Raw genomic sequence first — 12,706 nt, forward strand, 5'->3', positions numbered from 1 at the left:
TGTTACAGAGTTGAATAGTTGATAATATTGAAAAAAGGTCCATCAAATTCAACCTATAAACCTGCCGTGTTGATCCAGAGGAAGGCAAAAACTGTCTTGGAGTGCATTCCAATGTTGTCATTAGGGGAAAAATTCCTCCCTTACTCCAAATATGGCTATTAGAATAAATTCCTGGATCAAAGTTCCATCTCCAGAATCTGGTACAAATATGTTGAAATTTTATATTTTTCAAAAAAACACTTTTCAATGTGGCAGAGAGTTCAATCGTCGAACTGCTCTTACAGTAAAGAATCCCCGTCTGTGATGAGGTCCTTTAATTACCTTGCTTTCCCTTCTTTGCACGCATTCTAGTTCAGCAATGTCCTTCTCATACACAGGTGCTCAAAACTGTACACAATATTCCATGTATGGTCTAACCGGTGATTTATAGAAATGCAGAGTTTGTTGCATGAAATCATCTTAGAGGTCCAATTTCAACCTTAAGGACAAAAATAATATCTTGATTTTGCCTCTTTGTATTCCGATAGTCATAACTTTATTATTTTTCCGTCCTCATAGTCATATAAGGGCTTGTTTTTAGCGAGACAAGTTCTTGTTTTTAATGGCAGCATTTAATGTACCATATAATGTACTGAAGAAAACTCTTTGTGGGGTGGAATGGAAAACACAAAAGCAATTTGTCCAATGCTTTTTGAGTAGTAAAAATTGCAAGTTTATTTTATTATTCAGGTTAATAGGATATCAATATGAATACACGTTTGCATGTATTTTCTACTGACGTGACGTGAATCTTTGGTGTAAAAGGGGCCGGTTAGCTCAGTTGGTTAGAGCGTGGTGCTAATAACGCCAAGGTCACGGGTTCGATCCCCATACGGGCAATGTAAGCTCACTTTTGTTACAGAGTTGAATAGTTGATAATATTGAAAAAAGGTCCATCAAATTCAACCTATAAACCTGCCGTGTTGATCCAGAGGAAGGCAAAAACTGTCTTGGAGTGCATTCCAATCTTGTCATTAGGGGAAAAATTCCTCCCTTACTCCAAATATGGCTATTAGAATAAATTCCTGGATCAAAGTTCCATCTCCAGAATCTGGTACAAATATGATGAAATTTTATATTTTTCAAAAAAACACTTTTCAATGTGGCAGAGAGTTCAATCGTCGAACTGCTCTTACAGTAAAGAATCCCCGTCTGTGATGAGGTCCTTTAATTACCTTGCTTTCCCTTCTTTGCACGCATTCTAGTTCAGCAATGTCCTTCTCATACACAGGTGCTTGAAACTGTACACAATATTCCATGTATGGTCTAACCGGTGATTTATAGAAATGCAGAGTTTGTTGCATGAAATCATCTTAGAGGCTCAATTTCAACCTTAAGGATAAAAATAATATCTTGATTTTGCCTCTTTGTATTCCGATAGTCATAACTTTATTATTTTTCCGTCCTCATAGTCATATAAGGGCTTGTTTTTAGCGAGACAAGTTCTTGTTTTTAATGGCAGCATTTAATGTACCATATAATGTACTGAAAGAAAACTCTTTGTGGGGTGGAATGGAAAACACAAAAGCAATTTGTCCAATGCTTTTTGAGTAGTAAAAATTGCAAGTTTATTTTATTATTCAGGTTAATAGGATATCAATATGAATACACGTTTGCATGTATTTTCTACTGACGTGACGTGAATCTTTGGTGTAAATGTGGCCGGTTAGCTCAGTTGGTTAGAGCGTGGTGCTAATAACGCCAAGGTCACGGGTTCGATCCCGTACGGGCCATGGAAGCTCACTTTTGTTACATGCTTGTTACAGAGTTGAATAGTTGATAATATTGAAGAAAGGTCCATCAAATTCAACCTATAAACCTGCCGTGTTGATCCAGAGGAAGGCAAAAACTGTCTTGGAGTGCATTCCAATGTTGTCATTAGGGGAAAAATTCCTCCCTTACTCCAAATATGGCTATTAGAATAAATTCCTGGATCAAAGTTCCATCTCCAGAATCTGGTACAAATATGATGAAATTTTATATTTTTCAAAAAAACACTTTTCAATGTGGCAGAGAGTTCAATCGTCGAACTGCTCTTACAGTAAAGAATCCCCGTCTGTGATGAGGTCCTTTAATTACCTTGCTTTCCCTTCTTTGCACGCATTCTAGTTCAGCAATGTCCTTCTCATACACAGGTGCTTAAAACTGTACACAATATTCCATGTATGGTCTAACCGGTGATTTATAGAAATGCAGAGTTTGTTGCATGAAATCATCTTAGAGGTTCAATTTCAACCTTAAGGACAAAAATAATATCTTGATTTTGCCTCTTTGTATTCTGATAGTCATAACTTTATTATTTTTCCGTCCTCATAGTCATATAAGGGCTTGTTTTTAGCGAGACAAGTTCTTGTTTTTAATGGCAGCATTTAATGTACCATATAATGTACTGAAAGAAAACTCTTTGTGGGGTGGAATGGAAAAATAATATCTTGATTTTGCCTCTATGTATTCCGATAGTCATAACTTTATTATTTTTCCGTCCTCATAGTCATATAAGGGCTTGTTTTTAGCGAGACAAGTTCTTGTTTTTAATGGCTACATTTAATGTACCATATAATGTACTGAAGAAAACTCTTTGTGGGGTGGAATGGAAAACACAAAAGCAATTTGTCCAATGCTTTTTGAGTAGTAAAAATTGCAAGTTTATTTTATTATTCAGGTTAATAGGATATCAATATGAATACACGTTTGCATGTATTTTCTACTGACCTGACGTGAATCTTAGGTGTAGATGTGGCTGGTTAGCTCAGTTGGTTAGAGCGGGGTGCTAATAACGCCAAGGTCACGTGTTCGATCCCCGTATGGGCCATGGAAGCTCACTTTTGTTACAGAGTTGAATAGTTGATAATATTGAAAAAAGGTCCATCAAATTCAACCTATAAACCTGCCGTGTTGATCCAGAGGAAGGCAAAAACTGTCTTGGAGTGCATTCCAATGTTGTCATTAGGGGAAAAATTCCTCCCTTACTCCAAATATGGCTATTAGAATAAATTCCTGGATCAAAGTTCCATCTCCAGAATCTGGTACAAATATGATGAAATTTTATATTTTTCAAAAAAACACTTTTCAATGTGGCAGAGAGTTCAATCGTCGAACTGCTCTTACAGTAAAGAATCCCCGTCTGTGATGAGGTCCTTTAATTACCTTGCTTTCCCTTCTTTGCACGCATTCTAGTTCAGCAATGTCCTTCTCATACACAGGTGCTTGAAACTGTACACAATATTCCATGTATGGTCTAACCGGTGATTTATAGAAATGCAGAGTTTGTTGCATGAAATCATCTTAGAGGTTCAATTTCAACCTTAAGGATAAAAATAATATCTTGATTTTGCCTCTTTGTATTCCGATAGTCATAACTTTATTATTTTTCCGTCCTCATAGTCATATAAGGGCTTGTTTTTAGCGAGACAAGTTCTTGTTTTTAATGGCAGCATTTAATGTACCATATAATGTACTGAAAGAAAACTCTTTGTGGGGTGGAATGGAAAACACAAAAGCAATTTGTCCAATGCTTTTTGAGTAGTAAAAATTGCAAGTTTATTTTATTATTCAGGTTAATAGGATATCAATATGAATACACGTTTGCATGTATTTTCTACTGACGTGACGTGAATCTTTGGTGTAAAAGTGGCCGGTTAGCTCAGTTGGTTAGAGCGTGGTGCTAATAACGCCAAGGTCACGGGTTCGATCCCCGTACGGGCCATGGAAGCTCACTTTTGTTACATGCTTGTTACAGAGTTGAATAGTTGATAATATTGAAAAAAGGTCCATCAAATTCAACCTATAAACCTGCCGTGTTGATCCAGAGGAAGGCAAAAACTGTCTTGGAGTGCATTCCAATGTTGTCATTAGGGGAAAAATTCCTCCCTTACTCCAAATATGGCTATTAGAATAAATTCCTGGATCAAAGTTCCATCTCCAGAATCTGGTACAAATATGATGACATTTTATATTTTTCAAAAAAACACTTTTCAATGTGGCAGTGAGTTCAATCGTCGAACTTCTCTTACAGTAAAGAATCCCCGTCTGTGATGAGGTCCTTTAATTACCTTGCTTTCCCTTCTTTGCACGCATTCTAGTTCAGCAATGTCCTTCTCATACACAGGTGCTTAAAACTGTACACAATATTCCATGTATGGTCTAACCGGTGATTTATAGAAATGCAGAGTTTGTTGCATGAAATCATCTTAGAGGTCTAATTTCAACCTTAATGACAAAAATAATATCTTGATTTTGCCTCTTTGTATTCCGATAGTCATAACTTTATTATTTTTCCGTCCTCATAGTCATATAAGGGCTTGTTTTTAGCGAGACAAGTTCTTGTTTTTAATGGCAGCATTTAATGTACCATATAATGTACTGAAAGAAAACTCTTTGTGGGGTGGAATGGAAAACACAAAAGCAATTTGTCCAATGCTTTTTGAGTAGTAAAAATTGCAAGTTTATTTTATTATTCAGGTTAATAGGATATCAATATGAATACACGTTTGCATGTATTTTCTACTGACGTGACGTGAATCTTTGGTGTAAATGTGGCCGGTTAGCTCAGTTGGTTAGAGCGTGGTGCTAATAACGCCAAGGTCACGGGTTCGATCCCGTACGGGCCATGGAAGCTCACTTTTGTTACATGCTTGTTACAGAGTTGAATAGTTGATAATATTGAAGAAAGGTCCATCAAATTCAACCTATAAACCTGCCGTGTTGATCCAGAGGAAGGCAAAAACTGTCTTGGAGTGCATTCCAATGTTGTCATTAGGGGAAAAATTCCTCCCTTACTCCAAATATGGCTATTAGAATAAATTCCTGGATCAAAGTTCCATCTCCAGAATCTGGTACAAATATGATGAAATTTTATATTTTTCAAAAAAACACTTTTCAATGTGGCAGAGAGTTCAATCGTCGAACTGCTCTTACAGTAAAGAATCCCCGTCTGTGATGAGGTCCTTTAATTACCTTGCTTTCCCTTCTTTGCACGCATTCTAGTTCAGCAATGTCCTTCTCATACACAGGTGCTTAAAACTGTACACAATATTCCATGTATGGTCTAACCGGTGATTTATAGAAATGCAGAGTTTGTTGCATGAAATCATCTTAGAGGTTCAATTTCAACCTTAAGGACAAAAATAATATCTTGATTTTGCCTCTTTGTATTCTGATAGTCATAACTTTATTATTTTTCCGTCCTCATAGTCATATAAGGGCTTGTTTTTAGCGAGACAAGTTCTTGTTTTTAATGGCAGCATTTAATGTACCATATAATGTACTGAAAGAAAACTCTTTGTGGGGTGGAATGGAAAAATAATATCTTGATTTTGCCTCTATGTATTCCGATAGTCATAACTTTATTATTTTTCCGTCCTCATAGTCATATAAGGGCTTGTTTTTAGCGAGACAAGTTCTTGTTTTTAATGGCTACATTTAATGTACCATATAATGTACTGAAGAAAACTCTTTGTGGGGTGGAATGGAAAACACAAAAGCAATTTGTCCAATGCTTTTTGAGTAGTAAAAATTGCAAGTTTATTTTATTATTCAGGTTAATAGGATATCAATATGAATACACGTTTGCATGTATTTTCTACTGACCTGACGTGAATCTTAGGTGTAGATGTGGCTGGTTAGCTCAGTTGGTTAGAGCGGGGTGCTAATAACGCCAAGGTCACGTGTTCGATCCCCGTATGGGCCATGGAAGCTCACTTTTGTTACAGAGTTGAATAGTTGATAATATTGAAAAAAGGTCCATCAAATTCAACCTATAAACCTGCCGTGTTGATCCAGAGGAAGGCAAAAACTGTCTTGGAGTGCATTCCAATGTTGTCATTAGGGGAAAAATTCCTCCCTTACTCCAAATATGGCTATTAGAATAAATTCCTGGATCAAAGTTCCATCTCCAGAATCTGGTACAAATATGATGAAATTTTATATTTTTCAAAAAAACACTTTTCAATGTGGCAGAGAGTTCAATCGTCGAACTGCTCTTACAGTAAAGAATCCCCGTCTGTGATGAGGTCCTTTAATTACCTTGCTTTCCCTTCTTTGCACGCATTCTAGTTCAGCAATGTCCTTCTCATACACAGGTGCTTGAAACTGTACACAATATTCCATGTATGGTCTAACCGGTGATTTATAGAAATGCAGAGTTTGTTGCATGAAATCATCTTAGAGGTTCAATTTCAACCTTAAGGATAAAAATAATATCTTGATTTTGCCTCTTTGTATTCCGATAGTCATAACTTTATTATTTTTCCGTCCTCATAGTCATATAAGGGCTTGTTTTTAGCGAGACAAGTTCTTGTTTTTAATGGCAGCATTTAATGTACCATATAATGTACTGAAAGAAAACTCTTTGTGGGGTGGAATGGAAAACACAAAAGCAATTTGTCCAATGCTTTTTGAGTAGTAAAAATTGCAAGTTTATTTTATTATTCAGGTTAATAGGATATCAATATGAATACACGTTTGCATGTATTTTCTACTGACGTGACGTGAATCTTTGGTGTAAAAGTGGCCGGTTAGCTCAGTTGGTTAGAGCGTGGTGCTAATAACGCCAAGGTCACGGGTTCGATCCCCGTACGGGCCATGGAAGCTCACTTTTGTTACATGCTTGTTACAGAGTTGAATAGTTGATAATATTGAAAAAAGGTCCATCAAATTCAACCTATAAACCTGCCGTGTTGATCCAGAGGAAGGCAAAAACTGTCTTGGAGTGCATTCCAATGTTGTCATTAGGGGAAAAATTCCTCCCTTACTCCAAATATGGCTATTAGAATAAATTCCTGGATCAAAGTTCCATCTCCAGAATCTGGTACAAATATGATGAAATTTTATATTTTTCAAAAAAACACTTTTCAATGTGGCAGAGAGTTCAATCGTCGAACTGCTCTTACAGTAAAGAATCCCCGTCTGTGATGAGGTCCTTTAATTACCTTGCTTTCCCTTCTTTGCACGCATTCTAGTTCAGCAATGTCCTTCTCATACACAGGTGCTTAAAACTGTACACAATATTCCATGTATGGTCTAACCGGTGATTTATAGAAATGCAGAGTTTGTTGCATGAAATCATCTTAGAGGTTCAATTTCAACCTTAAGGACAAAAATAATATCTTGATTTTGCCTCTTTGTATTCTGATAGTCATAACTTTATTATTTTTCCGTCCTCATAGTCATATAAGGGCTTGTTTTTAGCGAGACAAGTTCTTGTTTTTAATGGCAGCATTTAATGTACCATATAATGTACTGAAAGAAAACTCTTTGTGGGGTGGAATGGAAAAATAATATTTTGATTTTGCCTCTTTGTATTCCGATAGTCATAACTTTATTATTTTTCCGTCCTCATAGTCATATAAGGGCTTGTTTTTAGCGAGACAAGTTCTTGTTTTTAATGGCAGCATTTAATGTACCATATAATGTACTGAAGAAAACTCTTTGTGGGGTGGAATGGAAAACACAAAAGCAATTTGTCCAATGCTTTTTGAGTAGTAAAAATTGCAAGTTTATTTTATTATTCAGGTTAATAGGATATCAATATGAATACACGTTTGCATGTATTTTCTACTGACGTGACGTGAATCTTTGGTGTAAAAGTGGCTGGTTAGCTCAGTTGGTTAGAGCGTGGTGCTAATAACGCCAAGGTCACGGGTTCGATCCCTGTACGGGCCATGAAAGCTCACTTTTGTTACAGAGTTGAATAGTTGATAATATTGAAAAAAGGTCCATCAAATTCAACCTATAAACCTGCCGTGTTGATCCAGAGGAAGGCAAAAACTGTCTTGGAGTGCATTCCAATGTTGTCATTAGGGGAAAAATTCCTCCCTTACTCCAAATATGGCTATTAGAATAAATTCCTGGATCAAAGTTCCATCTCCAGAATCTGGTACAAATATGATGAAATTTTATATTTTTCAAAAAAACACTTTTCAATGTGGCAGAGAGTTCAATCGTCGAACTGCTCTTACAGTAAAGAATCCTCGTCTGTGATGAGGTCCTTTAATTACCTTGCTTTCCCTTCTTTGCACGCATTCTAGTTCAGCAATGTCCTTCTCATACACAGGTGCTTGAAACTGTACACAATATTCCATGTATGGTCTAACCGGTGATTTATAGAAATGCAGAGTTTGTTGCATGAAATCATCTTAGAGGTCCAATTTCAACCTTAAGGACAAAAATAATATCTTGATTTTGCCTCTTTGTATTCCGATAGTCATAACTTTATTATTTTTCCGTCCTCATAGTCATATAAGGGCTTGTTTTTAGCGAGACAAGTTCTTGTTTTTAATGGCAGCATTTAATGTACCATATAATGTACTGAAGAAAACTCTTTGTGGGGTGGAATGGAAAACACAAAAGCAATTTGTCCAATGCTTTTTGAGTAGTAAAAATTGCAAGTTTATTTTATTATTCAGGTTAATAGGATATCAATATGAATACACGTTTGCATGTATTTTCTACTGCGTGACGTGAATCTTTGGTGTAAAAGTGGCCGATTAGCTCAGTTGGTTAGAGCGTGGTGCTAATAACGCCAAGGTCACGGGTTCGATCCCCGTATGGGCCATGGAAGCTCACTTTTGTTACAGAGTTGAATAGTTGATAATATTGAAAAAAGGTCCATCAAATTCAACCTATAAACCTGCCGTGTTGATCCAGAGGAAGGCAAAAACTGTCTTGGAGTGCATTCCAATGTTGTCATTAGGGGAAAAATTCCTCCCTTACTCCAAATATGGCTATTAGAATAAATTCCTGGATCAAAGTTCCATCTCCAGAATCTGGTACAAATATGATGAAATTTTATATTTTTCAAAAAAACACTTTTCAATGTGGCAGAGAGTTCAATCGTCGAACTGCTCTTACAGTAAAGAATCCCCGTCTGTGATGAGGTCCTTTAATTACCTTGCTTTCCCGTCTTTGCACGCATTCTAGTTCAGCAATGTCCTTCTCATACACAGGTGCTTAAAACTGTACACAATATTCCATGTATGGTCTAACCGGTGATTTATAGAAATGCAGAGTTTGTTGCATGAAATCATCTTAGAGGTTCAATTTCAACCTTAAGGACACAAATAATATCTTGATTTTGCCTCTTTGTATTCTGATAGTCATAACTTTATTATTTTTCCGTCCTCATAGTCATATAAGGGCTTGTTTTTAGCGAGACAAGTTCTTGTTTTTAATGGCAGCATTTAATGTACCATATAATGTACTGAAAGAAAACTCTTTGTGGGGTGGAATGGAAAACACAAAAGCAATTTGTCCAATGCTTTTTGAGTAGTAAAAATTGCAAGTTTATTTTATTATTCAGGTTAATAGGATATCAATATGAATACACGTTTGCATGTATTTTCTACTGACGTGACGTGAATCTTTGGTGTAAAAGTTGCCGGTTAGCTCAGTTGGTTAGAGCGTGGTGCTAATAACGCCAAGGTCACGGCTTCGATCCCCGTACGGGCCATGGAAGCTCACTTTTGTTACATGCTTGTTACAGAGTTGAATAGTTGATAATATTGAAAAAAGGTCCATCAAATTCAACCTATAAACCTGCCGTGTTGATCCAGAGGAAGGCAAAAACTGTCTTGGAGTGCATTCCAATGTTGTCATTAGGGGAAAAATTCCTCCCTTACTCCAAATATGGCTATTAGAATAAATTCCTGGATCAAAGTTCCATCTCCAGAATCTGGTACAAATATGTTGAAATTTTATATTTTTCCAAAAAACACTTTTCAATGTGGCAGAGAGTTCAATCGTCGAACTGCTCTTACAGTAAAGAATCCCCGTCTGTGATGAGGTCCTTTAATTACCTTGCTTTCCCTTCTTTGCACGCATTCTAGTTCAGCAATGTCCTTCTCATACACAGGTGCTCAAAACTGTACACAATATTCCATGTATGGTCTAACCGGTGATTTATAGAAATGCAGAGTTTGTTGCATGAAATCATCTTAGAGGTCCAATTTCAACCTTAAGGACAAAAATAATATCTTGATTTTTCCTCTTTGTATTCCGATAGTCATAACTTTATTATTTTTCCGTCCTCATAGTCATATAAGGGCTTGTTTTTAGCGAGACAAGTTCTTGTTTTTAATGGCAGCATTTAATGTACCATATAATGTACTGAAGAAAACTCTTTGTGGGGTGGAATGGAAAACACAAAAGCAATTTGTCCAATGCTTTTTGAGTAGTAAAAATTGCAAGTTTATTTTATTATTCAGGTTAATAGGATATCAATATGAATACACGTTTGCATGTATTTTCTACTGACGTGACGTGAATCTTTGGTGTAAAAGTGGCCGGTTAGCTCAGTTTGTTAGAGAGTGGTGCTAATAACGCCAAGGTCACGGGTTCGATCCCCATACGGGCAATGTAAGCTCACTTTTGTTACAGAGTTGAATAGTTGATAATATTGAAAAAAGGTCCATCAAATTCAACCTATAAACCTGCCGTGTTGATCCAGAGGAAGGCAAAAACTGTCTTGGAGTGCATTCCAATGTTGTCATTAGGGGAAAAATTCCTCCCTTACTCCAAATATGGCTATTAGAATAAATTCCTGGATCAAAGTTCCATCTCCAGAATCTGGTACAAATATGATGAAATTTTATATTTTTCAAAAAAACACTTTTCAATGTGGCAGAGAGTTCAATCGTCGAACTGCTCTTACAGTAAAGAATCCCCGTCTGTGATGAGGTCCTTTAATTACCTTGCTTTCCCTTCTTTGCACGCATTCTAGTTCAGCAATGTCCTTCTCATACACAGGTGCTTGAAACTGTACACAATATTCCATGTATGGTCTAACCGGTGATTTATAGAAATGCAGAGTTTGTTGCATGAAATCATCTTAGAGGTTCAATTTCAACCTTAAGGATAAAAATAATATCTTGATTTTGCCTCTTTGTATTCCGATAGTCATAACTTTATTATTTTTCCGTCCTCATAGTCATATAAGGGCTTGTTTTTAGCGAGACAAGTTCTTGTTTTTAATGGCAGCATTTAATGTACCATATAATGTACTGAAAGAAAACTCTTTGTGGGGTGGAATGGAAAACACAAAAGCAATTTGTCCAATGCTTTTTGAGTAGTAAAAATTGCAAGTTTATTTTATTATTCAGGTTAATAGGATATCAATATGAATACACGTTTGCATGTATTTTCTACTGACGTGACGTGAATCTTTGGTGTAAATGTGGCCGGTTAGCTCAGTTGGTTAGAGCGTGGTGCTAATAACGCCAAGGTCACGGGTTCGATCCCGTACGGGCCATGGAAGCTCACTTTTGTTACATGCTTGTTACAGAGTTGAATAGTTGATAATATTGAAAAAAGGTCCATCAAATTCAACCTATAAACCTGCCGTGTTGATCCAGAGGAAGGCAAAAACTGTCTTGGAGTGCATTCCAATGTTGTCATTAGGGGAAAAATTCCTCCCTTACTCCAAATATGGCTATTAGAATAAATTCCTGGATCAAAATTCCATCTCCAGAATCTGGTACAAATATGATGAACTTTTATATTTTTCAAAAAAACACTTTTCAATGTGGCAGAGAGTTCAATCGTCGAACTGCTCTTACAGTAAAGAATCCCCGTCTGTGATGAGGTCCTTTAATTACCTTGCTTTCCCTTCTTTGCACGCATTCTAGTTCAGCAATGTCCTTCTCATACACAGGTGCTTAAAACTGTACACAATATTCCATGTATGGTCTAACCGGTGATTTATAGAAATGCAGAGTTTGTTGCATGAAATCATCTTAGAGGTTCAATTTCAACCTTAAGGACAAAAATAATATCTTGATTTTGCCTCTTTGTATTCTGATAGTCATAACTTTATTATTTTTCCGTCCTCATAGTCATATAAGGGCTTGTTTTTAGCGAGACAAGTTCTTGTTTTTAATGGCAGCATTTAATGTACCATATAATGTACTGAAAGAAAACTCTTTGTGGGGTGGAATGGAAAAATAATATCTTGATTTTGCCTCTATGTATTCCGATAGTCATAACTTTATTATTTTTCCGTCCTCATAGTCATATAAGGGCTTGTTTTTAGCAAGACAAGTTCTTGTTTTTAATGGCTGCATTTAATGTACCATATAATGTACTGAAGAAAACTCTTTGTGGGGTGGAATGGAAAACACAAAAGCAATTTGTCCAATGCTTTTTGAGTAGTAAAAATTGCAAGTTTATTTTATTATTCAGGTTAATAGGATATCAATATGAATACACGTTTGCATGTATTTTCTACTGACGTGACGTGAATCTTTGGTGTAAATGTGGCTGGTTAGCTCAGTTGGTTAGAGCGTGGTGCTAATAATGCCAAGGTCACGTGTTCGATCCCCGTATGGGCCATGGAAGCTCACTTTTGTTACAGAGTTGAATAGTTGATAATATTGAAAAAAGGTCCATCAAATTCAACCTATAAACCTGCCGTGTTGATCCAGAGGAAGGCAAAAACTGTCTTTGAGTGCATTCCAATGTTGTCATTAGGGGAAAAATTCCTCCCTTACTCCAAATATGGCTATTAGAATAAATTCCTGGATCAAAGTTCCATCTCCAGAATCTGGTACAAATATGATGAAATTTTATATTTTTCAAAAAAACACTTTTCAATGTGGCAGAGAGTTCAATCGTCGAACTGCTCTTACAGTAAAGAATCCCCGTCTGTGATGAGGTCCTTTAATTACCTTGCTTT

General features: G+C 36.4%; 3 non-coding genes across 3 annotated transcripts; all 3 read left to right on the plus strand.

The window, feature by feature from the left end:
- The first annotated feature begins 3,671 nt into the window (after window positions 1-3,671).
- Window positions 3,672-3,745, plus strand: TRNAI-AAU (transfer RNA isoleucine (anticodon AAU)). Its single transcript has one exon. It is a non-coding gene; the product is annotated as a tRNA-Ile (tRNA).
- Window positions 3,746-6,548: 2,803 nt separating this feature from the next.
- Window positions 6,549-6,622, plus strand: TRNAI-AAU (transfer RNA isoleucine (anticodon AAU)). Its single transcript has one exon. It is a non-coding gene; the product is annotated as a tRNA-Ile (tRNA).
- A 1,897-nt stretch (window positions 6,623-8,519) lies between these two features.
- On the plus strand, window positions 8,520-8,593 carry TRNAI-AAU (transfer RNA isoleucine (anticodon AAU)). The gene has a single exon. It is a non-coding gene; the product is annotated as a tRNA-Ile (tRNA).
- Window positions 8,594-12,706: the final 4,113 nt, after the last annotated feature.

The sequence above is a fragment of the Rhinoderma darwinii genome, chromosome 3 (assembly GCF_050947455.1).
Source record: "Rhinoderma darwinii isolate aRhiDar2 chromosome 3, aRhiDar2.hap1, whole genome shotgun sequence".
NCBI lineage: Eukaryota > Metazoa > Chordata > Amphibia > Anura > Rhinodermatidae > Rhinoderma > Rhinoderma darwinii.